The sequence below is a fragment of the Ctenocephalides felis genome, unplaced genomic scaffold (assembly GCF_003426905.1).
Source record: "Ctenocephalides felis isolate EL2017-DRISC unplaced genomic scaffold, ASM342690v1 CF-g0.4_SCAFFOLD_01170, whole genome shotgun sequence".
NCBI classification, from domain to species: domain Eukaryota; kingdom Metazoa; phylum Arthropoda; class Insecta; order Siphonaptera; family Pulicidae; genus Ctenocephalides; species Ctenocephalides felis.
This window is the reverse complement of record NW_020537324.1, coordinates 58,756,319-58,783,523: the sequence shown is the minus strand read 5'-3', so window position 1 is coordinate 58,783,523 and position 27,205 is coordinate 58,756,319. Positions and strand designations below refer to the sequence as shown.

Below are 27,205 nucleotides of genomic sequence, written 5' to 3'. Positions count from 1 at the left end.
TTTTGTCAACACAAGCAGAAAGTTGTTTGAATCATTTAAATTGGATGCTCAGCTTTCTCAAAGACTGCGATTTTTTGCATATTTAGCTCCGTATATCCAAAATGGCTAGACCTGCCTTTGCTAAAATTTAAGCATACGTATATACACATTTTTGCTAAGGCATGCCAAAATTCCAAAATTTTCAATTTCCATTTTTGGACGATTACAATAATTTACCCTACGAAAAGTCAAAAACGTTGTATTTTTGCTTTTACCTTATATCTTATAAGTCTAATCTTATCTGGATCAAAATATTTTAGTACAATTTTACACCTTTCGTTTATTACCTACTAATAAGTAATTACTACGAATAATTAAGTGCATGTAAGTTCAATGTTTAGACTTTCGTTGGAATTGATAAACTATTATTTGTATGGCATATTGCAGTTATTTTAGCCCAATAAAATGGTAGATTAAATATTGTATACAAATAATTTTTTCAATAAAGCTAATTAACTTTTAACTTTTTTAGAATTAAATTAAATTGATAAATGAATTTACTAAATTTAACAAATTCCACGTAAATAAAGTTGTAGGTACAGTTAGTTATTAATATAAGCATGAAATTGATTTGGTAATTTATTAAATTTATACAACATTGAAGTAGTATAATTAAATTAACAAGAATGGTATAAAACACAATTATATATACTACAAATATTACAAATATATATTTTTTTAAATTAATGCTGTGTAATATTAGGCGCATATTATTGGAATTCATATATTGTCCAAAATCTTGAGATATTCATAAGAGCTATGTATAATATATCGCTTAGTTCTACTTTAAAAAAAAATTTAACATGTAGATGTAGATATAATGGTGAATTTTAGGACATGCATATTGCATGTGCTGCATAATTAATTTAAATTCATAGCTTATTTCTACTTGAAGAAAAAAATTAAACATGTTGATGCAGATATGATTCAACTTTATTATAGTTAGATTAAGAATAAAATGATCTCTATAAAATAACAACAAACTTGTGCGCCTGGTAAGTCCTACAAGAAACTCTGCAATGCTTCTTCGGTTCACCATTCCTCAGGATGGTTTTCTAGTTATTAATTTTGATATATGGAGTCATCAGTAGAAATTGCTCCTGATGAGTCCATATAATAAAAAAAAGGTACATTTAGTTTAATAAAATATTTTATATTAATTCAATGGATACTAATACATATAATAAAAGTAATAAAAAAGAGATAATAAAATAAGACTAATATGCTGTTATACGCTTGATTTTGTTAAATTATACATACTTCATGAATGAAATTTTTCATAAATTGAATCAAATTTTTATAGAATTCTGCATCAATAAAGGGAATACATGTTACATTTAGTAACAATTTGCCAAATCCAAACATATCATTGATGATAAAAAAACTGGTAAAGAATTTTCCAAAGACTTTAAATTGTAATTAAAATTGCAAAAATGTGTAGATGCAACTCCAAGTTTTCTCGCAGTTACTATGATTTCAGTATCTTTACAACATGCAGAAAATTATTACTGCAGTTCTTTAGCATTTAATTGGAACAATAAATAGCCTCATTCTTAGGAAAACGGGCTCAAGCTCGGGTTGTCAAGCAGTAGTGACAACAATTTTTATTTGAAAATATAGATAGCAATATGTTTCCAAGTAAAACTAATTTTAATCCGACATTGCTGCACCAATAAAAAAGTCAGCCCTATTAGATAAATTCTAATAATATATTAATCAAACATGAATGGATTAACCATTGGGTTACTATGTAAAAATACGAAGTTTCAGCCCAACAGCTCATAGGACGTAATTTTTGATCAATTTATTCCGTAATCCAATTTCAAAATTATATTTTCAGTTATATGTTCAGCTAATGTTCTGTTTCGCAATGTCATTTATTTGATATTAAATCACGTACGTACAAGAATTGGTTCATAGCCCATGGGATTGAAACATATGGACACAGAAAGAAATATAAATTGGCATGTAATGTCTGTATTAACGACTGTGTAGGTTTTGAAATACAAAACTAATATAAAACATTGCAGAATAGTTTATAATGTACCAATCATGATCTACAATAAATAAATAACTTAGGCATTTGCAATGTAATTTACTTTCATTGATTGCTAAACTAATGATGTATGGCATCGTGCCTCAAGGCAAATTGCTTGAATTTTTCGTATCCGAATTAAATATTCGAGCAAAAAAGTTAATAATTGATAAATATTGATTAATGTATAAAAACAATTGTTTTAAATATTTTCAAAGAGATAATTATAATTGCTATATATTTATTCGTTCATATAATATACAGTGACGATCTTATTGCTCAAAATACTTAAAAATGTTTACTTTAATAAGAGATGCGAATCCATCTAAGCATATATTTCTTACAATTAGAATAACGCATATGAAATATATACATTTTTAAACTCAATTGTAAATTTAAAATTTATATTTAAAGTATAAAAAGTTTAAAGTGAACTTTAAAAATTAAAAATCTTTGTAAGGAATCCAAAAATTTTTAACAAAATCAGTACACATCTTTAAAACCTCTATAAAATATTTGATAATTTGATGTGCGTATGTCTAATGATCATTTTAGACTGCCATTTTTTTTAAATTTTTCTCTGTATCTCCGAAATTGCTGGACCTACATTTCCACAAATTTAATTAATTCTTCAATTCGTCAATACAAGTAGAATGTTTGTTGAATCATTCAAATCGGGCGCTCCGTTACCTCAAAAATTCAATTAATATTTAATTGATGCAGCTGGTATTAAGTTGAAGTAGATACGAACTATTTTATGAAATTTAAAAATTAGTTAAAAGACTAAAAATGACAAGATTAAAATTGAAAACCAATATAAAGTTAAAATAGTAAAAGTGTTTTGTTCCTTCTTAACATATTAAAAACAATCTTCTTATCAAAAAGTACATATATTATAAGAGTACAGAAAATTTCTCAAAAAAAATTTATACTGTACTGAGCATAATTTGGTCGTACAAAAATTCTTAATCAGTAAAAAAATTGTAATATTTATAAAACGTTGTAAAATTCTAAAACAATATTAATAATTACATCTATCATGCAGTGAAGAAAATAAGAAAAATTAATTAGTTTAATAATTATTTATTATAGTAGATATTCATTTATAATTATTATTATATGTATCAGTATTGATTCAATTATCTATAATATTTATTTAGTAATTTATAAAACCTTTAAATACAACCCTGAAATAATAATTAAAATTGATAAAAATTACATAAAATATGGTTGTTTCCCAAAAATTTTTTTGCTAGTTTTTCATTTTTATGAATATTTTTTTAAAGAATGGATAGATTTTTCAATTTTAAGTTAATGAATATTTAAGTTTAAATACTGATCAAATATTATTTCACAAAATTCACAAATATTTGAACGAGAATCTGCAAGCTTGTAAGCTTGAATCTTTCTTATATAAAATATTTAAGTTTAAATTTTAATAAAAAATAAAAATTTGAGAGAAATAAGATTTATGGGTAGCAAGTTTTTTTTCTTTCATTATTTATTTATGGCATTTGAATCATTTGATCATTTTGCCAATTACATGGATATAATATGGATGTACTCGTATACATTCATTTTCATTTCAAAAACTTATAAATTAATCTTATTATTAGTGATATACATAATTTTGCATATATCAATGATATTCTTAGATGTCAAAACTTGTGAGCTCATGGGAAAAACGATTACTTTCTTCTGTAATATTTTGTACATTGTTTGCCTTTGTTTCTCGTATATTTTGCATTACCAAAAAATTTGGTCTATTGTTTCTAATTAGTACTAAATTTGCTCCTGCAAAGAAAATTAATAAGTTTTTTTATTTATGAAAAAATTCACTAGTTAACTTCTTGATTAATTTCACTTATCAAGTAGGTTAATGGATTTTTGATATGGTCAGTCACAAAAACTGTATTCTATTTTAAAATATATATTAAACTTTTATTATTATTATATATTTATATTTATTATTTTCTAGAAGGATTTGAAAAGAAAACATTCAATTAATATCAATTACAAACCAATTAGAGATTTGGAACATTAATTTTTGATATTCGATATAGAGAATTTTATTTTTTTGCCATGGAAATGCCCATAATTATACATCAACTATATTATTTGCATCAAATGTATGTATATAGAATCATATTTGATTTTATACACATGTAGAATTTCTAGTAAAACGTACAAGCTATAATTGTTTTACTTTCACTACAATATGATCGTTTATTTCAACTGCTTATTAATAATAGTTTTATTTGAAATTCATAACATAGAAATAATAGATTACTGTACTGTAACAAGATTGTATGATTGTGCTTAAGTGAATTGCTGTCCATTTCACTTTTCATTTTCTTCAGTTAAGCAATATGACACAAATATTATGTAATCGAAGTAATAAAAATACATTTTCTCGGTTATTGTTGCTGGGATTAATTAAGGAAGAAGATAAATCACAATTTTAATATTTTAAAAGTCAAATAGAGCTATTAAATATATTAAAGTTTTTATTGAAGAACTAGTTATATGCGCCTTGTAAATACGTTTAGTCGTACAAGACGCAGTCTGATAAGTTGTTCTGGTCATAAGAAGCTTAGGCAAGAATTTTACGAAGTATTACATGGTACAGTAAAACCTCGTTAAGACGATTTTTCAGAGGCTGGGCATATAAGCAACTTGAATGAGAAAACGTATTTTGAGAAAAAAAGACAATATGTTTTAAAGTACAGGGGCAAAACCAGTAGGTAGCGTATTATGCGGGAAATTGTACCAAGAATGTTTGTCTTACGGAGTTTTACTGCTTATATAGGGTAGATCGCGGGTTAAAGGTCCGCGGGTAAAGATATCTACCACCGATATTTCAAAAATAAGTAAAAGTTACGAATTTCATAACAACAATATTTGAAAGTAGAGGGAAAAGGTTGTATTACTAACCATCACCTCGATTCTTAAGACGTTGCTATCGGGGGATAAACGGTAATGCTGAGCACTGCTATTTAGTTTACAAGACCTTTATACATTTTTTAAGTATACGTTATTTAATTATTTTATAAGATGTATTGTTAATTTCAAGTTAGATCCAAAAGTTTTTTTTAATAACTCTATAAAAGCTTACACGTGAGTGGGATAAAAAGGACCACTGAACCATTACCCTGGCGAAGGTGTAAACAATAAAAAATAGTGAATAAAAAAGCAATTGAGTTGAAACAATAAATTTTACAAGAGATAAATTAAATAAATAGTTGTTCCAACTCTGTTGATGAATATTTCTGACAAAATACCAGATCAAGGTTATATGCAGTGTTATCTCTGTAGAAAATGTAACAATAAAATTTATATTTTGCATTGGTTGAACAATGTAGCTGTTATTTCGTAAATTCAATTTATGGAAGGTGATTTCGAGTTTCTTTATATATAGCATTAAAATGATATAAACTTAAAAACTTATAATCTATAAATGTATAGATTATGTTCATCATATTTCAAATATAAAAATTAGAATATTATAATATTGAGTATAACAAAACTACAGTTAATCTTATTTTATATGCAAATAAATCGACTGTCTAATATTATTTTTTCAGTTTTATTGCAAACCCGTTTTATAACATTCATAGAATTCAGATATTATCAGTATTATTTGAAAAGATGGAATGTGCCTAAAATATGTAAACATATTTATCTTTGGAGATGCGGTTAACATTTTATACATTCCAAATTAAGCTTTATATTTACTACTAAATATAAATATTTTTTTATCTGGCTAATTTTATATTTGACACTTTTTCTGGCATTCTTGTTTTTATTACTAAATGAAAATAAAGATATTGTAAGCAAAATACATTTTATTTAGTTTATTTTAATTTCGATTTTTTTTATTTGATAATTCAGTTTATGGTATTTTTCTGTTAGAATTCATATTAAACTTTACTTCTAGTACCACCGACTTGATTGATTAATTAATGATTGAAAATTATTGAAAATCGAACCTAAATTATTGAGAATCGATTCCCAAAAGGCCAAAAGCCTTTCTGTAGACTTGGTACATTATCGCCATATAAAGTATTATTAAAATACCGAGAATTGATTTTTATTTTTAACAATCAGTTATGATGAGACGGTCTGACCGATCTTTGTCCAAAACTAATCAGCACGATTTCCAAATAATATTCTTCGAATAGTATTTGAATTTTTGAAACGGATCAGGTTTTAGACTGAAACGCAGCCGAAAAAATTTGCACTTTTTGGTTAATTTTAAAAACAGCTCAGCCCATTGTATAAAATACTAACCATCGCGAGTACTTAACAAGTTTCATCGAATAGCTTTTGAATTTGTGAAATCGGTTCAGTTGTTTTAAAGAAAACGTCGTTAAAAGGTCTAATTTTAACAACCGCAAAAATATTAGGTAATTTTTTCAAATTTTGGTAAATTTTTAAAATTAAACGCCCCGTCGTAGCGCCGTAATATTTTAGTGAGTTCTATAAGACCATGATATCTGTTATCAGAAAAAGTTTCATAAAAAAATTACGGAAAAGAACTTTTCAACAGAAAGTTAGAGCGTTAGAAGTTTTTTTTTTAAATTTGGCAATAGATTGATACCATTTTATTGCTAAATATAAAAGAACTTTAAATCACTACAGGAACGTTGATGCAATTAACTGTTGAAAAGTTCTTTTCCGTAATTTTTTTTATGAAACTTGCTTCATAAACTATATCAAAAACTAATTAGCACAGCTATCAACCATAATTCGAACGGTTTTCGAATTTTCAAAATTGATACAGGATTGCCAGCTAACTAAAACGCGAGGGATAATTTTGCACTTTACTCCTGATCACAAAGAAACGGTTCTGCCAATCGTCGCGCGATCGAGATATATCGAATGGCTTTTAATTTTTTAAAATCGGTTCGTTTTTAAGTACACATCAACAGAAGGTCAAAAATCGGTACACACAGCTATACATATATTTTTTCCAAATTTAGTCTCATTCGATTCAGAATGACTTGAAGCGTCGAGAAAACATAAAATTGGCAAATTGGATTTTGTCGCGAAAACATTAACATCTTCTTCGTAAAGTTAAAAGTTAAAGGCAGTATTAAAAATAAGATTTTTGTGGAGTAAAAAATTATCAATTTTGACATTGTGTTTAGTGACTAAAGTATGTATTATTAAATTCTCGTAGGTTTATAGTAATCGCAAAAAATCGATATTGATTTTTTTTTTATATTTTTACGTTTTAAAGGTTTCTGAATATTCTGGCATGGTTTAGAAAGAATGGATGTATGTGTGTGTGTGTTCGTGTGCGTGTGCGGATACAATTTTTTGTTGACGATTTCGAAAATTCGAATTAACCAATTTGAAAGATTCAAAAAACATTCTATTCCTTTTGATAAGAAAACGTCCTGATTAGTTTTTCGCATAGCCGTTCGGAGAGACAGGGCAAAAAGTGACAAAAATTGTAATTCAATTTTTGAGAGAATCAAGCGTCTAATTTGAATGATTCAGAAAAAAAGATCATTTATTTGACGAAAATTTTTGGTGAAAAAATGATCATTCATCTGGACATATGCAGATCAAATTATCACATATTTTATGGATATTTTAATAATAAAAACAAATTTTGTTTACTTTTCTACCAACCAATGGCGACGCGGCGCCCACGCGCTTCTATTTTTCGTTTTCTACGCCACTACACAGATAACGCTTCGTGATTGCTTTGACAAAAAAGTTCAAAATTTCCAAAATATTTCAAAGTATAAAAAATCGATTTTGTCAGAGTTCTAAAAAAAATTGAAGCTTTTTTTTTTAATTTTAATTACTGGTACGGAAAGTTCCAGCAGTACGCTTTAAGGCAAGGCACGATGCCATGGACCACTAGTTCTATCTTACTATCCATTACCATTTTCTCGGTGCATTTCCCCATTTCCACTCGAAAACGTTAAAAAATAGTTCGACATTCCATTCGCCTCCCTTCGCCGCCCGTCGCCTTCTTTCGCCTCCCGTTCGCACACCTGTCTCGTCTCCAATCGTATCGTCGAGAACGCGAGTCAGCGTCTCACGGGCTACCTGGCTCACCTGAGCGAACGCATTCCTCGCCGTCGAACAGTCGTCTCTAGCCATTCGTGCAAGTAGAGACGCCAATATGACGTAAAGCTGCAAAACGAATAAAAGTGATATATGCAAAGTACTACAAAGATATTGTCATACTTTTATGGACTCTCTGAATATATTTATTAAACATATGTGAGTGTTGTGCAAATATTTTGAACGTTTTTGTGCCGGTTTTGAATGTATTACATGTGATACTTGATGTGAAATTACTCCAGGGACGATTCGAGGTAATTATTACTAATGTCAGATTGTACTGTCAAACATGAACATTGTGTTTGTAAAATAAGTAGGTTTATATGTTTGATACTATGTTGTATATGGCAAAACGTGTATTTTAGTATTGTTAAATGTGAATTTTGTCTCTTCAACAAATATCAAGTTTGTTTATATCTGTTGGTAAAATTACCAAGTCAACATAGAAGTTTCTTAAGTTCATCCTCATAATGTTACACCTAAAATGCAATTGTCATTTATTGTCGATATTTCTTATTGGCATTTTGTACTAAACTAAAGTATCAAGTTTTTGTATATCGGTTGGTAAAATTACAAGTCAACATAGAAGATTCTGAAGTCCATCCCCATAATGTTACACTTAAAATGCAATTGTCATTTGTTGTCGATATGTCTCTTAGGCGTTTTGTACTAAACTAAGGGTGTTTTGCAGTTTATGACATTTTTGAAACATTGCTATAGCAATTTTTTTCTAAACTAAGAGTGTTTTGCAATTTTTATTATGTTCATATATGCTATAAGAGAGATTTGCAACTTTTGGCATGTTTTCATCTAGGTTATAGCCATTTTCTTCTAAATTAAGAGTATCCTGCAACTTTTAATATGTTGAAATTTGACTTAAGTCTTTTCTTTCAATCAAAAAGTGTTCTGCATCTTTTGGCAAGTTTTCATCTGTGTTCTAATTATTCTAAACTAAGAGAGTTTAGAATTAAGCCGCTTTAAGCCACTTTCCTCCAAATTAAGAGAGTTCTGCAAATTTTGACATGTTTTCATCTAGGCTATAGCCATTTTCTTCTGAAATCCGTATAATGTTACACTTAAAATGCAATTGTCATTTTTCGTCGATATGTCTCTTAGACGTTTTGTACTAAACTAAGGGTATTTTGCAGCTTATGACGTTTTTGAAACATTGCTATAGCGATTTTTTTCTAAACCAAGAGTGTTCTGCATGTTTTAATCTATATTATAGCTATTGGTTTTTATTTACTAGTGTTTTGCAACTTTGTATATATTGTCATTTGTTCTGCAATTTTGGCAAGTTTTCATCTATATTTTAATTATTCTAAACTATGAGTGTTCTGCAATTTTTAATATGTTTTCATATATGCTATATTCACTTTTCTTCAAATTAAGAGAGTTCTGCAACTTTTGGCATGTTTTCATCTAAGTTATAACCATTTTCCTCTAAACTAAGAGTGTTCTGCCACTTTTGACATGTTGCTATACATATTATAGCCTTTTTCTTCCAAACTAAGATTATGCTGCTATTTTTGACATGCTATTCATTTTTTCTAAACTAAGAGTATCTTGCAAGTTCTGCCATTTGTCCCAAGGCTATTTTCTTCCGAACAAGAAGTGTTCTGCAACTTTTGGCAAGTTTTCATCTGTGTTGTCAGGGCCGGATTTAGAAATTTGGCGCCCCGGGGCACTGACAAAAATGCCGCCCCATCCCTGAAATTTTACGAGCTTTTTTTTTTAAAGCAATCGCGCTGCTTCAGCTGCGAGGGACAGAATATAGAAGCGCGTAAGCGCCGCGTAGCAGTCTAACGGATAAACAATGTTACAGAACTTATATAAATGTAAACAAAATTTACACTTATTATTATAATATCTTTAAAATATCTGATAATTTAATGTGCATATGTCTTATGATCACTTTTGTCCGCCAAATGTTTCTTTTTCAAATTTTTTTATAGGATCATTGAAACCGCTAAACCTGCCCTCCACGAATTTAAGCAGTTATTTATTCTGTAAATTTTTTCGAATGTTATGGGACGCTTTTTTCTCAAAAACTGAATTATCATTTGTGGCATTTTGGCCCCTATCTTCAAAACAGTTGGACTTGGAGTCTCTTTATCAATAGGAATTGAATCATAAATCGGTTGATCCTAATTCTCGAAATCGACTTGAATAATTAAAAAATATTAGATTTGTATTGATGGGGAGACGTGCTGATTAGCTTTTGGTACAGGCAATCACGAAAAATGGTAATTGAGTTTCGATATTTCTTCTTAGAAACAGCTACGCAGCGCGATTGCTTTGCAAAAAGTTCATAATTTTCGAAAAATTTCAAAATACAAAAAATGTGTTTTAGAAGTCTTTTTTTTCATTTTTCAATAAAATTTAAAGTTCTTTATAAATTGTAATTTTAGTACGGAATGTTTTAGTAATTTGTCTTGAGGCACGATGCCATAAGTCACTAGTAAATTTTTTTTTGACGCTATAAGCTTGGAAGTGCACAAATACGTCATTTTAATAGGACTCGAGAACTGAAGAACATATTTTTCTTAAACTTTCAGCTTGTTTACGGATCCTACGTCATTTTATGATACGTCATTTTAATAGGACTCGAGAACTGAAGAACATATTTTTCTTAAACTTTCAGCTTGTTTACGGATCTTTATATTAGCCAAATTGCCAAATTTGATAACTTATTAACCAATTTGATAATTTACGTTCGGAGAGAGAGGCAAGGCAAAATAATAAATTTTAGTTATCGTTTATTTCAACCCAAATTTTGCATTGTAATCGTATTATGCTTTGTTAACTATATTTCTTGAAATAAAAAATGTTAAAAAAAGTTGATTATATTGTATAGAATTTTTTTCTCAGTATCCAAATTTTGCCGCCCCCAAAATTTGCCGCCCTGGGCAGTAGCCCCGATTGCCCCTACTGTAAATCCAGCACTGTGTGTTGTAACCATTTTCTGTTAAACTAAGAGTGTTCTCCAATTTTTAATATGTTTTCATACATGCATATTTCAAATTAAGAGCATTTGCAACTTTTGGCATGTTTTTATCTAGGTTATAGTCATTTTCTTAGAAACTAAGAGTGTTCTGCTGCTTTTGACATGTTTTTATCCATGTTACAGACTTGTTTTTTTTAAACTAAGAGTGTTCTGCAATTGTTGATTTTTTTCTAAACTCAGAATATCTTGCAACTGAAATGTTCTCATGTATGTTAATCTATTTTCCTGTAAACAAAAATTGTTCTGCAATTTTTGGCATGTTTTTGTTCATGTCAAAAATTGCCTATAGCCTTTTATTTCCAAACTAAGATTGTGCTGCCATTGTTGACATGTTTTTATTAATTTTATAGCCATTTGATATGTTATCTCAAGTTGGCTTATAAGGCTTTTATTCCAAACAAAAAATGTTCTGCAACTATTGGCAAGATTTCATCTGTGTTCTAATTATTCTAACCTACTGCAATTTTTTATGTTTTCATCTAGCTAGATTATAGCAATTTTTTCTTAACTAAGGATATTCTGCAACTTTTGTCGTGTATTCAGTTATTTCATTCAGAAAAATATAGGTAGCTCTCTGAGTTTCTTATTCAAACAATTTTATTTTGAAATCATATATAATTGGTTGGGTGACTATTAGAATTCTTAAGAAGTTTTTAGGTTGCATTTTATTTACACACTTTAGGCATATCTTCGCTATGACAATACCAAATTTGATTACTCAAATACATATTAAAAAAATTAGGCATGTAAAATATTCTACGCGTGTTTTTTTCTGAATTAATATAGTATAACATGTTAATGTTTATATTACAAAAAGGAACAAGGAAAAATATTTAAAAAAAATAAAATTGGTTTTTATTTTTGATTGATTGAAACTTGCTGTGTCTTTTCACCCTGCTTATATTGGCAATGAGTAACTTTTTATTAAACTTTGTTATTATTTTTACTTTGTATTATGATTGCAATAACATGCATAAAACTATCAGTCTTTTTTGCAAATATTCCCAATTATTGTTTATTAATATTTCCAAATTCTTTAAGAAAAGTTGTTAAAAAATAATATTTGGTGCATATTCATATTTCGAATATATAATGCTCAAAGCATGCGACAGATTTGATAAAACTATACACTAGTTCTAAAAGAATCTTAGTCAAGAAAATAATCTGAGCAGTTATTATTTAAATAATGGCTGCCCAATATTATTGTTAAATTTTTATAATGATACTTCAGATTAAAAATATTTTTTAACGACAATTTAACCGCCAAAATTTTATATGAAACCTTTATCTATTTTATATAAAATTAGGTTCACAAAAGTACATTTTAACCGAAATACACCTGCTTTCAGTTTTTTTTTTCCAACGTATCTATTTAACGAGGGTGTAAAATGAGTTTATATATTCAACATGTGTCTATATGGTACTAGGACCTCGCTTCAAAACTGTGTAGTTCAGAAAAGTGTATTTTGATAAACTAAATATTTGTTTTTCCGAATTTGATAATAGAAAAATTATATCATGGCTTACATAGCATCGTACTATAAAAATCTGTGCAAACTACTATATTAACTAAAGTTAAAGAAACTCCATAAATGTTCCATACGAAGCAATCAATTAATTTCCATAATCATTTAATAACACACTTCACTCAATGAATAAATTGCATGATGTCTTATAAATACGTGACAAATTTATAGCAGGACCATTTCAAAAATATTTAAAAAATTTTTACAATTAATTTGACAATTGTTGTTTAAATTAGAATTTATTGAATGGGTTATTCATGCAGCGATACTAATTTTTATGTGGAAATTGTCTTTTGTTGTGCAAGAACATTTAGCACTTAGAACTTCTAAGTAAATCAAGGTTGTTGAGTACATATTGAATATACTAAAGATGCTGCAATAGATTTGTTTGGTGTTATATTTCTGGATCCCAAAATTATACTACCATTTATTTCATTCCTTATGACTTGACAACGTACATACATATATAGTTCCTTCTTGGGCTGCGTTAAGGTACAATTAATTATAGAAAAACGAGCTAATTTGTTATATAACACCTTTGACTAGAATAAGTCAAAAAAAAATTTATTTCAAATATTTTTTAACAGAAATCGGAATTTACCGAGTCGTAGGTGTTGCTCTGACTTTCTTATGTGTTTTTTTTTATAGACAGCCCATACCATTGTCCCATTGATTTTATTATTATAATTTGCGTAATACTGATAAATATATATAAATAATATTTTTATACTAAATTTTTATAAGTAAACTCGTGTAACATATTTTCTATTTTCGCTATTCTTTGATTTGAACTATAAATATAACATGCATACCCCAAACCAATAAAACATGGATATTGACAATTCATAATTCATTTATTGATATATTACAAAATATTAATTTATTTATTACAAAACTATCAATACATTAATTTAATTTGCGATAGCATTCCAACATTTTTTTACAACTGGAATATGTACCTACTTTATTTATTATAGTATTGTTAATTCTGTTCACGTCCAAGCAATTGTGGTGTGGGTAGTATTTGCAGGTCATGTATATAAATGCATGTGTATTTTATATATGTACCTTGAGATTTGTCATTGCTTTTATAGGTGGAATCCAAGATCAGATTTTTTATTTATTTATATAACATCATAATAAGAGCAGGTATGCATTTGCATATATATATAGAGGTAAAGTTTATATACCGCACAAAATAATATTTCTTGAATTGTTGATTATGAAAAATGATAGCATTTTTTATTTTATTTAATTACTTGAGTAATGTAAGGTAAGGTTTCTTAAATATGCCCTCTAATGAATAGGGTTGTAAATAATATTAAAAATACATATTCCTTGTAAAGTTAAATTCGACAAACTGGGCCTTGCAATGCAGTACCCTGCGTTGACCTTTTAGTCAAATAACATTAATTTCGTTAAAGAACATAAAACTATAGATTTCTAAAATAATAAGACAATCATTAATTATTCTGTATAGTTTTTTTTGCTTTTTTTCAATTCAAATTCCTTTATTTTACTTTACCATTGGCTTGATTTGTTTTTTCAATTTTTTTAAATTGGCAGTAGTATTAAGATAGAACGGGGCACAAAGGTCCAATGCGACTCAAAATCAAGTAATTATATTGTGAAAACCAAACTCATTTTACGTCGAATAACACATACTCAACAAACAAATATCAGAACTATATATGTAAAACTCACAGCTAATTCACCATTTTAAAAATAGTTTTTTTGCTATTTTTTTTAAATTTGTAACCAGAGATAACACTGTAAATAACCTGGATCAGGTACGTCGTAAGAATCAATGGTGATAGCTGGTTATACATCTTTTACCCTCTTAAAAAATTCTTAACTTCACTGAGTTTTAATATATCACTGGATGACCTTTTTACCCGTTGACCTTTATGCTCCGTTCTATCCTATTTTTTCATATTTCGAAATTAATTAAAAATGTTCAGATCAACCTTATAGTGTTTTAAATAACCCATTGACTATTAATTAATATTATATGAGATTATATAATTATACCTATATCATCTATTAATATCTAACGATATGCATGATAAACTATCCTTAAAATCTTAGATTTTCTTCTTTAGACACAGATGATGATATTTAATCTATGACTATGATAAACGATATTAAATGATTCACTGCTAAATAATTATAAGACGTACCTGTAAGAAACTCTTAGTGCTATCGTACGAAATAATGATTAACTTCAAGTAAACTGAATAATTAACATAAAAATAATTTGTTATTTATTTGGTATGTATCACATGCTATTAACATTTTGTTAAATTAATTTTTCTATAAAAATACGTAGATATATGTGTCAAATGCACACGGAACAACAGTGTAGTACCATGATGTCATCAAAATTTATGCATGCGGTTTATTTCAATGTCGAAATATTTGTATAAGATGTGTTGATATTTAAATAAATTTATGTTATTGTCTGAACTTGCTGTGTAAATACCATTTCCGCAATTAATTTTAAATATTTTTCTCATCTTAATAAAACTTCAATAAAACTCAACAGAAGTTTAACAACAATTGGACGTTAATTGTGATCATTAAGATAAATAATAGGATCCATATAAATTATAAATATAATTTTTGAAAAATGCAATATTTAATTTATGAAAAAGTGTATTTAAGTCATTTGGAAGTGATTTATAATCTTGTCACAATAAGGGTAGTCCATCTTTATTAACTTAGCAGATAGTTTATCATGTGGTGACATAAATGCTAAAAATTATATAGTTTTGAAATTTATTAATACATATTAAATTAATATCAAAATATAAAAGAGTTTTACATAGCTCATTACTATAGCCCGGATATAAAGTACACATTTTTTAGCATAAGAATACAACAATTTTAAATGCAATTCTAACTGACTGGCATGCGTTATACACATGTAAATTATTATCATATTATTATATATGTAATCAAATTTTATCCAAAATTATTTTTAAATGATATTTACTATGATCTCAATATTATCTCTTTGACATATATAGTGAATATATCTTGAACAAATATTGAAACATATGCATTTTTTCGTTATTTGCGCCATATGCTATAAAACAACTTTTTGTTCACTTAGAAATTACTGAACCTTAAAGCCATCGTTTGTTTAACCGGAAATTAACCAGACGTATATGCCAGTTTTTGCTTTATGAACATTTCGACATCTAATGTATCAAAAATTGTAAAAGAAACTGTTTTACAAGGCTTCACAACATAGTAAAAATCTAGTTATTATTTATTATTTTTCAACAATAATAGATTTTGGGTGCCCCAAAAGCTGCGTAATGATTATTAATATAAGTAGTTATTAAAATTAACATAAATATGAGGAAGGTACGAAGAAAGGTGATTTTTATGGGGTGGAAAAACAAAAGGTGGGATATATTTTTAATCGATCCTTTTTGAGACTGTTGTTCTGTTTATACAAATATTATTGAATAAATTATACTAAAAATCTAATTCCATAAAAGTAATATAAGTCTAAAATTTGTCATTTCTATTATTACCATCTAATAAAGCTATAGGTGTATATATGATCACCTTTGCCTTTATAGTTGTTTTGAGAGATGAAGAAATAATTCTTTGATCAAGCTTTAATAGTTTCAAAGAATGGTATAAGTGTCTTAGAACAAATGTTATTTAATGTAAATATTTTTCACGGAGTAAAGACATTAACAAAGAAGACGTAGAAACAAAATTAAGACATGTGTTAATTTGCACTATCATAATAAATAATTTATAAAGTTAAAAATTGTTGCACGTTCTAATTTTATACGTATTACTTCATAATTAACCACTCATAATTTTAGTAATTTTTTAATTTTGTGATTAGCTTAAAAATTTAATATATTGCAGAAATTGATATCCAAAATTAAAAGTAATTTAGTAATAATCGATAAATAGATTTTTTTTTACTTTATTACATTTTCTCTCATTTCTAAACTAGCAGCAATAAAAGTGATAAAAAATAGTACAATACTTTTAAATAAAATCTCGAAAGATTAGTAATTTGAAAAAAAAATTTCAAATCTTACACGTCTTTAGTTATAATTATATTTTATGTATGTAGGGGAGTTAGGGGCTATCTATAACAGGGGTAACTAGTAACAGGCGTTTTTCGATAGGATCTTAAACGCTATTAACAATATTAAATTTTTAATCTCGATTGGACAAGTAAATAGTTCTTCATAATATTGTCATAGCTACCGTCTTGCAGGCCAACAAACAAGTCAATTTTCTTACAAATAACTAAAGAAGAAATCAGAGGCATTATCGCTGTTTTTTCGTCGTTACTACTTGATTTAGTAGACGTTACAATTAGCCCCAACACGGGCTAATTTGTAACACTGCACTTTTTCTAAAAAATAATTAATTGTAAAATAATGAATAACAATTGTATAATTATTGTTGCTTGATTCGGTAGAGGGACAGCAACTATTCCTATTTATTTCGTAACAATATAATCAGTGGATTTCAAAATATATTAATTTGAAAAAAGAAAACTGTTACAACCAGCCCCTAGTTTTCCTATTGTATTTTGTGCATGTTTTTCATACAATTATTCATTATATAAAACATAAAACATTAAATTTACTATCGCAATGATGATGATGAACTTCGTGAACTTATTTGATATATGATCATCATAGTACGAAAGTTTATTCGCTATTATTCTATTATTCTTTTAATAAACAATCTTATTCCTCTTTTTAAGTTTCCTACAATAACATATGTATTATAAAGTTAAATGCAGTAGGTAATTGTAAAAACAAAACAATAATGAAATGAGATTTATGTGGAAAAAAATCAAGAATCATATAAAAATCTTGGATTATTTTATGCGTATAAGATCATCTGTAGATAATTGGATTTTACGATCTGAGAAAAATCAAGCCTAGAGTAATTCCGCCGTTCGGAGATTTTTGACATAGATTTTTTGTCCGATATCATCGTGTTGACCATGTAATAAAATGACGTAGCTTTTTATTACTATTGTTTCGCGTATTAGTTGTATCCGCTGGATTTCTTTAAAAGACATCAGTAGAGAAGTCGTGACTTCACACGTGACCGCATTTGATGATAGGTGGTCGCTGGTCGCTGGAAATGAAATTTGAATTCGACCTGCAGCTAAATCGGTAGAATGATACCGTGCGGTCAATTATTTTGTCAAATTATTGTTTTATAATGACCGGATTTTACTTTTTGATTATACGTTGGTCAGTCGCTCAAGGAAAAAGTAATTTACTTTAAAAAAATAATTTTAAAGTAGGTGAATAGGTGAAAACATAGGTTTACGAAAAAAGTGAACGTGATGATAATTGTGTCTGATGGAAAATTTAAGAAATTCAATGTAACGCAACTAATATAAACATATCGACTGTACTTAATACACTTTTATTAAAACTCTACTTTTCATAAATATGCACTTAAAACATCTATTCTTGGTTATTAATTATTAATATAATAGTAACTATTTATTTATACGATATTTTTATTTTAAATCTTTAAACTTTAACTTAAAATAAAATTAGAATATTAAATATTTGTTTTATCACAAAAATATTTTCTTTAGTTGTTATATTTTTCAGTCGTGAGTTCTGTTGTTTAGTTCACGAGGCCTTAATATAATTTTCAAGCATACGTTAGTTAAATGTTTTATAAGATGTATTGTTATTTTTAAGTTAGATTCAACAATTTATTCATATAATCCGTGGATAACACGTGGATGAGGTAAAAAGGGTCATCTGAGCTTTGTTTAATTTCCTGGTAAACAATAAAAAAATAGTAAATATAGTTAACAATAAAAAAAGAGTAAATATATTAAGATAAAAAAATCAATTTAACAACACATAAGTTAAAAAATAGTTATTCCAACTCTGCTCATAATTTCTGTTGAAATACTAGATCAAGTGTTGTCAAGGGTTGAATAATGTAGCTATTATTTTATAAAATCTGTTCAAAATTAAAAATAAGACATTGAACCCGTTTTCTCTCTGTTGTCCCATTTTACCCCGCTTATGGGGTAAAAAGAACTAGGCGACAAATTTTTGAAAAAGAATATAAAAACACATTTTTACTATGATAAATGTGCCAAGTAGTTTTACTGAACATAGTCTGATAGTTGTTGTTTGTTGTTATATATTTTCGTAGCCTTAATTGGTTCAGTTTTCACAATATAATTGCTCAAGGTCAAATTGAATATTTGTGCCCTGCCCTACTCTATACATAATCTTTAACTTTATTCATAACATTATTGTATATAATATAACATAGTATCTAAAAGAGGTTTATAAACGTTATACATTTTTTTGGAAGTTCATATAAAATCTTTCTATCAACAAATGTCGATTATAGTTCACTGCACATAAGAAAGTTAATTTATTCATATCTCTAAAAATGTGAATACTTGAAAAAGTTTAGCGATTGTATTCAATTTTTTTTTCTCGAATCATAACCATAACATTTAGCTTTCATAATTGTTCTTAATTACTTCCAATTAACGAATGGCACATAAGAATTGAATCATAGGCGATTAAATAACTATGTGAAATGAATATAATTTAGTAGTTATTTGCTCTTTAAAATATTCATTATAATGTTTGCATTAGAAATAAAAAAATGATTTATCAAAAAATAGATAGTTTGATTCATTTTATCAAACAAAATACAAGTTGCTCTGGGTTCCGATGAATGAAAAACTGCTGTTTTTGGTAAAAACTTTTCAACAAAACTGATAAGAGTAATATTATGAAGAATTGAATATGATGGGCTTATTCCTAAAAACGCGTCGTTTTCAAAATTATTTATTAATTATAATGAATGGTGGAGTACTCGAAGGCAGGTGAATGGTGTGAGAGCCACCACAAATAATGCTTTCCTTTCCTTTCCTTGTCTATCATTACCATTACTACTATTTGCTCCTTTCTCATACATTTTTTATGCATTTTTTTCTAACCTTCTGCTTTTATGCTTTCTGCTATTGTGCTTAGGCTTTCAGTTCCCTGTATTTTCTCTTTTCGCGTAAGCCATCAACCATCTGGATCATTCTTTTTCCTAATCCTTTCAGTTTTTCTATTTTACCTTCAACTACATCGCATAGGAGGCATTCTTTCTGCAGAATTTTCCTTTTCTCATCAGGATCGTGCTCAGTAGAATTCTTTTATTGGCCACTCATTTCAATACTTCATTTGCCATCACATTTCAAAACTAGCTGTAAGTGGAATTCTGTCTTAAGGCAATTAGGGCATCGTGCCTTAAGGCAAATTGCTGAAACTTCCCGTACCAAAAATTATTATTTTTTTAAAAACGATCAAAATTCTTGAAAAAAAATTACTTTGAAAAAATAAGATTTTTGAGAAACTATAAATTGGACAAAAAATTACTTTTTTTGAAAAAAAAATTTTTTAAAAAAATATTTTTTTTAAAAAATTTTTTTTAAATTCTTTTTTTTTGTTTGAAAAAAATTTTTTTTTCTTTATTTTGACATATTGTGGAAGATCTGAACTTTCTTTTCAAAGCAATCGTACTGCTTTAACTGCATAGGGACAATATATAAAGCGCGTAAGCCCCGCGTCAATGTCTAACGAATAAGCATTGGTACGGAACCCATAGGAATGTTAACAAAATGTATACTTATTGTTAAAATCTCTATAAAATATCTGATATTTTGATGTGCATATGTCTAATGTTCATTTTTGACCGCCAAATGGCTCATTTTTTTACTTTTTCCTCCATATCTCCGAAACCGCTAGACCTACCTTTATGAAAATTTTATCGATTCTTTATCTTGTCAATACAAGTGAAATGTTTTTTGAATTATTCAAATAGGACGCTCCGTTCTCTTAAAAACTGAGTTACCGCTTTCGATACTTTTTGCCCCGTATCTTCGGAACGGCTAGACCTGCCTTCGCCAAAAACTAATCAGCACGTCTCCTTATCAATACGAATCGAATGTTTTTTGAATTATTCAAATCGGTTGATCCGTGTTCCCGAAATCGTCGACGAAAATTTGTATCCGCACATACATACACACACACATACATACATACATACATACATACATACATACATACACACACACACACACACACACACACACATACATCCATTTTTTCTAAGGTATGCCAAAATGTTCAGAAACCTCTGAAACGTAAAGATATATAAAAATTTTCATTTTTGATTTTTTTGCGATTACTATAACTTGCCCTACGGGAAGTTAACAAGATAATTCTTGCCGGCCTTTCTTAGAGTCCATGTCTCTTATCAGTACAGAGCTATGCTTCAGACATAGTCTTATTACTTTATTAGTCTCTTCCGCAAGTCGAGAATCAGTTTGCTCATCAAAATAAAATTTAAATATTATTTTCTAAATTTTTATTGAAATTTGCTTATATGTATATGATTTCTCTAATACTTTTTCTTTATCTTACTCTTGGGTTGCATTTAGAATAACACATGTCTGAAGTAGAATTAATGTTACCTTGACATTTGTGACATGCTATTTGCAGGTTAATTTTCACCCATTAACAGTACAAAAAATTTAAAACACTAAAGGTATAGCCTTTTGACGGTTTCGAGAATGCCAACATTATTTAGAGAGCAAATATGTGGATTACATGATCTATCAAAATAAAATAGGTACTTGGAGAACAGCTAAGCTTCAATAACAGTTTCATGTTACGTTATTATAAAAGACCACGACCATACATTTTTTTAAATTTTTTGAAGGAATTAGAACGCAATAGTCCTAAAGCTATTGTGCTGATTTGACTTATTAGCCTGTTCAACAGATGGCAACCCAAACAGTTGTCACATCTCTGTATGGTATATTATTATTACAATTTCTGTAATAGGGCGAATATTTTTATTGGTGCAACAATGCCAGGTGAGGGCTAATTTTACTTGGAAATACATTGCTATCTATATTCGAACTTCTGATTTAAGTGCAGCTATTCTACCCGCTTATCTACAAGCAAGTCCTAATATTTATATTGGGCGAATATTTTTATTGGTGCAGCAATGCCGGGTGAGGACTATTTGCACTTGCAAACATATTACTATCTATATTCGAACCAGGGACTTCTGATTCAAGTCCAGTCGTTCTACAGGCTTATGGGCTTACCTACGGGCGAGTCCTACTATCATACATAGCAATGCTATTTAATTGTAAATTATCCTTTTTATGGTGCTCAGGATAATCAATTACAATTCACTGACCAAACTCTTGGTCAGCTCAGCAGAGAGTCTGTTTCTCAGGTGTTGTGTAATCGATATCAATTTACTCATCCTCCTATACGGAACCTAAAATGTGTGATCTTCTTGCTCAAATTATCGACGGTTCGCCGTCAATATTGAGCATCCGATTCGATCCAGCTGAGTCTGAGTTTATTCTATTTGTCATGGCAATGAGACTGAGCCACGGTTGCATGAAGCATACTAATTGTTTTATTCAAGGTTCAATGGCAGACGTGCACGCTTTTCGAACGATTCATGCCAAATCCATAGGTTTTGCTTACCTTATGGGGCAATCGACGACGTACGAGCAGATACAATTAACAAGATAATTGAATGCGGTACGATAATAGAATATAATTTTGAACTTAGGATATGGCCACAGGATTGATGGGTGTCATGAAATATACTCATATGCGAAGATAAGGGAAGGTAGATAAATCGTAATGATATTAACATAATCAGAAAGTGACGTAAAAAGGTACACCACCGATATCTCAAAAAGTAAAGTTAGAATTACAATTAAAATCTGAATTATTTTCGATATACAAAAAAAATATTTTTTGAAAAAAAAAATTGAAACAATTTTTCTTCACAAAAGCAATTATTTTGTTAAAACAAGCAGAAAGTTCTTTGAATCATTCAAATTGGACGCTTACTTCTCTCAAAAACTGCCACTTTTTGCACATTTAACTCTGTATCTCTGGAACCACTGGACCTGCCTTTGCCAAGAACTAATCACCAATTCTCCACGTCATTACGAATTGAATGCTTTTTGGATCATTCGAATCCGATGCTCCAATCTCTCAAAAACTTGATTTCTATTTTCTGCATTCTTTGCTTCGTATCTCCGAAACAGCTGGACCTGCCTTTGTCAAAAACTAATCAGCACATCTCCTTCCTATCAATAGAAATCGAATGTTTTTTGAACTATTCAAATCGGTTGATCCGTGCGCCCGAAAACGTGGACGAAAAATTGTATCCATACATACACACACATTCATTTTTTCTGAGGTATGCCAAAATGTTCAGAAACCTTCAAAACGTGAAGAAATGTAAAAATTTTCAATTTAGATTTTTGGACGATTACAATAACTTACCCTACAGGAAGTTCATTACATGTTATTAAATTGTTTTATAAGATGAATTGTTATTTTTAAGTTTTTATATAGTTTTTTATAAAGGACCAACTAAATCTTTACCTTGGTAAAAGTGTAATCAACAAAAAATAATAAATTAAGTTAAGAGATTTAATTTTACAAGAGATCAATTAAATAAATAGTTATTCCAACTCTATTGATGAATATTCCTGGAGATACCAGATCAAGGTTATATATACAATATTATCTCTGTAAAAGATATGCCCATGAAATTTATTTTTTGCATTGGTTGAATAATGTAGCTATTATTTCGTAAAATCTATTTGAAAAGTAGGACATTGAGCCTGGTGCCTTCTTGCCGTCCCATTTATATCCCGCCTATGGGGTAAAAAAGATCAGGTGACAAATTTTTGAAAAACAAAACAAATTTCTACAATGATGATTTAGCAAAGAGTTTTACTGACTATAGTCAGTTGTTTTTTTGATATGTGTTATTTGTTGTGATATAATGGGTTTTGTTTTCACAATATAATTGCCTAAAATCGAATTGTACCTTTGTGCCCCTCCTTACTCTACTAATTTTCATAGAATGAAATATTTTTATAATTTAACATGATGCAATTAGATTCATATATAACAGTCTGGATAAGTTAACTTAAACTTTCTCTGTGCAGCAAATATAAATGATATAAAAAAATGTAATAGAAATAAAAATATATGAAAGCACCGAACGACTGTAAAACGTGATTTCAAAATTATTCATTTCAAATTTTACTTTTACTCAAAACATTCCAATAATTAAATTATACTTCAAAAATACAAACACAAAATTGTTTTACTAAATATTTTCTGCCAAATTGTGAATGTTTCGTTTCATTCTGGCTGTGAAATTATATTGTTCAACTCTATATAATTTTTTAATTAAAATTTGAAAATTTTGTCTCCATTAGCATAAAAAAATATTGCCAAAACAAATGATCAAAACCAAAACTATCTTATAAAATTAATTTCAATAATGGTAATATTGATGATCCAACCGCAAATATAATTTTTAATGTTGGTTTCCTATATGCTACATGTTTTTCTTAAAAATCATTATTAACATTTAAAATTGGTACCAAGTAGTATTGTTTTTATATTAAATTCAACATAACAAATTATGATACAGCAAACATGTGCAAAAAATGCGTAAATTAACTGCACAGTTAATATGCTGTTAATGCATTTTTACCTTCATTCTTTGACTTTCCAAGACTTTCATTTATAAAATAAAATTAATGATACATGTTTCATATTTGCAAAAACAACCTGAGAACCACTTTTATAATAAAATTAATATATAAGATAGTTGATCGGTGACTGCACTTCTAATTTGCATTACTATTACAAACAACTTAGAAATGCTTACAGCAATATTCATACCGTTAAACAAGTTACAGGATATTCCAGGAACTTGACAAACAGGAGAATAATAATTAAGTTTAAAGGACACTTAAGATATTATTGCAAATTTATCACGGCAAAGTTTCCGCATTGATATTGAAATAATATTACTGTTTATCGATTTCGCGCCGTATGAATGTGTACTGAATATTATATTTATCTATAAGAATATTCAAATACCGTTTTGTGATAAATATTTATTTTTATTTTTTTTTTATTTATTTATTTATAGCAATCAAGATACAATTTATCTTATAAGCTATTGTGACACAAAGGAGAAAGAGAAAAAAAAAAAAAAAAAATATATATTATATAATAAAAATAATAACAACAATAATAATAATGAATAAAAAAAAAAAAAAAAAAAAAAAAAATAATAAATAATATTTATAATTATATTAAAGAAAAAAAATAATAATATAAATAAATAAATAAATAAATAATAATAATAATAATAATTAACTAGAGTTCACTCCAATGAGTGAAGCCTAGTGTTTCATTTAAGGTCGCTTGGCCAACATCTTTTCAATCTTCTTAGTGATGAAGAGCCGGTTAAAGAAGCAATGAGCTGGTTGTAGTGACACTCAATTTTTGAGAGGTAGATCGAGCTTCTGTCCTTGATGACATCTGTGACGTATGGAATATCTAGATCTTTATGAATAGCATGGTTAGTTATGTACCACGGTGCGTTGACTATATTTCTTAGTATTTTGTTTTGACATCTTTGCATCATTACTATATTGGATTTGCTTGCGCATCCCCATAACTCGATGCCGTAAGTCCAAACGGGTTTTATAATGCATTTGTATAGTAGTACTTTATTATACAGCGAGAGCTTCGAGTTTCTTCCTATAAGCCAGTTGATTTCTTGGGCTTTGAACTTGATTTGTTGAATTTTGGCTTTGATGTGTTGCTTCCAGGTTAGTCTGGAATCCAAGTGCATGCCCAGGTATTTGACTACATCGGTTTGTGGTATTGTACATTGGTTAAAGGAAACTTGAGGGCAGGTGTCTCTTCTCAGCGAAAAGGTAATATGCTTCGATTTGGCCTCGTTGATTTTTATTTTCCATTTTTTGGACCAGGTCACGATTTTGTTAAGATGACATTGCAGTTTCTGCGAGGCTACTTTGGGATCGAGATCAGTGGTTAAGATTGCGATATCATCGGCAAAAGTACAACAGGTAGAATCACCGTATTCTGGAAAATCACTTGTGTATAATAGATAAAGAAATGGACCTAAGACACTGCCTTGAGGAACACCTGCGTTTACCAGTTTGGGCTCAGTTGTTTTCTTGGCCGATTTTTACTTGGAACTTTCTTGAGCATAAGTAAGATTCGAAGAATTTTGTGTATGATGGTAAAAGATTTCTGATTTTATGTAGAAGACCAAAGTGCCAGACTTTGTCAAACGCCTGGCTTACATCAAGGAACACGGCGGAACAGTACTTCTTGGCTTCGAAAGCTTTGTTGACAGTATCAACTATACGATGACACTGCTGTATAGTGGAGTGTTGTTTACGGAAGCCAAATTGATGATCCGGAACTATATTTGACTCTTTGGCAATGTTTTTCTAGTAGCAACTTTTCAAATACTTTTGAAATTATTGGCAGTAGGCTTATTGGCCTGTATGAACTAACAATGTTAGGGTCTTTTCCAACTTTTGGAACCATTATAATGGAAGCCAATTTGAAAGAAGTTGGCCAGTAATTTAGTCTCAGTATTGCATTGAAGACATGAGTAATGAAAACATATCCAACTCTCGGAAGTTGTTTGAGCATTGTAGTTGATATTAAGTCGATTCCGACGGATTTGTTGTTTTTCAGTCGATGGATCTCCTTGTGGATTCGTTTCACTGTGAAGAAGCGAAAGTTGCTAGGCTGGCTTAATACTGAGCTCTCAGGAGACAAATTGTCGTGATTAGAATCCATGACATTTGGTGTAAAAACTGTGGATAAGTGATTAGCAAAAAGGTTACCTTTCTCAGCATCACTTCTAGCCCAGTTTCATAAGTCTCAGACCGAATAGGAGGGTTTTTTCTTGGAGGACGTTTTTTGTTGCGTATAGGTTTCCACAAGGAGTTGTCAAATCTGTTTAGGCTCAATACATAGTTATTGAAATTGTTGTTGAACATTTCTTTAATTTTGATTCTAATAGAATTACTGATTTGGTTCAAAGCTGATTTATCTTGTGGTGCATGAGTTTTCTGCCTATTTTCCTAATCTTGCGTTTTCTGGCTATTAGCTTCTTTATTTCTAGCGTTACGGTTGGACATTTACTGACATTAGGATTCTGTGGAGTGCAGATTCTAACTGTGTTTAGCAGAAGTTGTTTAAAGTTTTCCAACGCGCTGTCAACATCATCTGTACATTTAAGGGGAATTTTCAAATTAATTTGGTGTTTGATTGTATCTCTATATCTGTCCCAATTGGTCCTAGAATTGTGAAGCTTAGGATTTGAGGAGATGGGCATAACCGAGGAACTTAGGGAAGCAATGATAGTTGAATGGTCGGATGTCAAATCATAATTGGGTTGGACTTCTATGCATTTGTAGTCAATTCCACTAGAATAAAGAAGTCAAGTAGGTCCGGAATCTTAGCTGGGGTCTGAGGGCCAATATGTTGGTGTACCTGTGGAGTGCGAGGCGTAGTTATTTTGTTGAATAACATAATTCAGCTCTTTTCCTTTCGGATTAACAAGTCG

At 28.9% G+C, this 27,205-nt stretch overlaps 2 protein-coding genes across 3 annotated transcripts in view; both read left to right on the top strand.

Annotated features, from left to right (window-relative positions):
* Nucleotides 1-27,205, top strand: part of LOC113366341 (zinc transporter ZIP11-like) — a 356,006-nt gene that overhangs the window by 160,840 nt on the left and 167,961 nt on the right. The gene's annotated exons all lie outside the window — the stretch shown is intronic.
* The window catches only part of LOC113366342 (transcription factor Sox-8-like), a 114,423-nt gene that overhangs the window by 37,151 nt on the left and 50,067 nt on the right, over nt 1-27,205 (top strand). Inside the window, exon 1 of one of the 2 annotated variants that reach the window (XM_026607931.1) lies at nt 8,139-8,412. The exons of the other annotated variant lie outside the window; for it this stretch is intronic. The gene's annotated coding sequence lies outside the window, so the exon portion shown is untranslated. Of the gene's footprint in view, nt 1-8,138; nt 8,413-27,205 lie in introns of those variants that run through there. 2 annotated transcript variants of the gene reach the window in all.